The sequence below is a fragment of the Lupinus angustifolius genome, chromosome LG15, assembly GCF_001865875.1.
Source record: "Lupinus angustifolius cultivar Tanjil chromosome LG15, LupAngTanjil_v1.0, whole genome shotgun sequence".
In the NCBI taxonomy this organism is placed as follows: domain Eukaryota; kingdom Viridiplantae; phylum Streptophyta; class Magnoliopsida; order Fabales; family Fabaceae; genus Lupinus; species Lupinus angustifolius.
Window position 1 is genome coordinate 14,392,050 of NC_032023.1, and position 2,225 is coordinate 14,394,274.

Genomic DNA, 2,225 nt, shown 5'->3' on the forward strand with positions numbered 1-2,225 from the left:
CCTGAATTTCCAGATTTCCTTTAGGGCACTGATTGAGACTAAATTTGTCTCCCTTAGCAACTGGAGTATCCATTACTTTACAGTCCTGCATGCCATACCTTTTGAGCACCTTTTCTATATAGCTCTTTTGTGATAATCCAAGAATACCCCGAGATCTGTCTCGGTGTATCTGGATTCCTAATACAAATGAAGCTTCACCAAGATCCTTCATTTCAAAATTACTGGATAGAAATGTCTTGGTTTCTAACAAGGTACCCACATCATTAGTGGCAAGCAGTATGTCATCCACATACAAGAGCAAGAAAATGTACTTGCTCCCACTGAACTTGTGATACACACAATCTTCAACTGAATTCATCTCAAAACCAAAAGAGAGAATCACCTCATGAAATTTGTGGTACCACTGATGAGACGCTTGTTTTAGCCTATAGATGGATTTTGTCAATTTGCAAACCATATTCTTTCGGTCTCCCGTTACAAAGTGTTCTGGTTGCACCATATAAATCTTTTCATTAATGTTTCCATTTAGAAAAGCTGTTTTGACATCCATCTGATGAAGCTCCAAATCATAATGTGCTACAAGAGCCATGATTCTCCTAAGAGAGTCTTTCGTTGAAACTAGAGAGAAAGTCTCTTTATAGTCAATCCCTTCCTTCTGAGTAAAACCCTTAGCTACAAGACGCGCCTTATACCTCTCCATATTACCATTAGAATCTCGCTTAGTCTTAAAAATCCATTTGCAACCAATGGGTTTCTTACCTTCTGGTAATGGGACAAGTTCCCAAACTTTATTATCTTGCATGGATTTATACTCCCCTTTCATTGCTTCAATCTACTTTTCCGAATTGGAACTTTGGATCGCTTCACGAACGTTTAATGGATCATTAACTTACCTTCTGGTGATGGGACTACTCCTCTTTCATTGCTTCAATCCATTAATCCATCACCCTCATGTTCCAGGAGAAAGCAAATGTAATCATCCGGAATTGCATTTCTCCTTTCTCTAGTGGATCTACGCAAAGCTATAGGCTCTTGCACCTCTTGTCCATGTTCCTGAGGGTTTTGAGTTTGTCCTTCATGAATTACTAACTCACCTTGAGCAGGGAAGGTTTCATCATCTATGTCTTGAGGAGGTTCCAAATTTGCTTCATCAAAAGCAACCATATGAATCACATCTGGAATAGATACGAATTCTCCCTCTAAGACAAGTTTCTAACCTTGTCTTCCCCCTCAAACTCAATATCCTCAAAGAACGTTGTTGTACCCGTCTCAAATATTGATTTCAAATTTGGATCATAAAATTTATAGCTCCTTGATTTTTCAGAGTAACCAATAATGTAATTGCTTACTGTACGGGAGTCCAATTTCTTTTCATAAGGCCTATAAGGCCTTGCCTCAGCTGGACATCCCCACACATGAAAATGCTTTAGACTAGGCTTTCGTCCAGTCCAATGCTCATATGATGTTTTGACAATTGCCTTAATTGGCACCCTATTAAGAATATAAGCTGTAGTCTTAAGTGCCTCTCCCCAGAGTGACTCTGGTAAGGTAGAGTGACATATCATACTCCTTACCATGTCCTTAAGAGTCCGGTTTCGTCTTTCAGACACACCATTCATGCTAGGCGATCCTGGCATGGTGTACTGTGGGACTATACCACATTCCTCTAGGTATTTGGCAAAAGGCCCTGGACGTTGTTCACCTGAACCGTCATATCTACCGTAGTATTCACCACCACGGTCAGATCTAACGCACTTAATCCTTTTGCTGAGTTGATTTTCAACTTTAGCCTTAAAAGTTTTGAACACGTCCAACAATTGGGACTTTTCATGAATACAAAAAATGTATGCATAACGAGAATAATCGTCTATGAATGATATGAAGTATCGTTGACCATTCCAGGAAGTCGTAGGGAATGGCCCACAAATATCCGTATATCAATTCTAAGACGTCCGAAGCTCTATATGCACCATATTTCGATTGTTTGGTTTGTTTTCCTTTTATGCATTTAACACAAACATTAAGGTTTGTGAAGTCAATGGAATCCAAAATCCCATCTGACACAAGACGCTCAATTCTCTTTTGAGAAATGTGACCTAGGCGCTTGTGCCATAATGCACCTGAATTATTATTTTCAATTTTACGTTTGGTACCACGTGATTCCACATTCAGGGTTTCGCTATAGTTAGCTATAGTATTCAACATATACAGATTGTCATTTAACA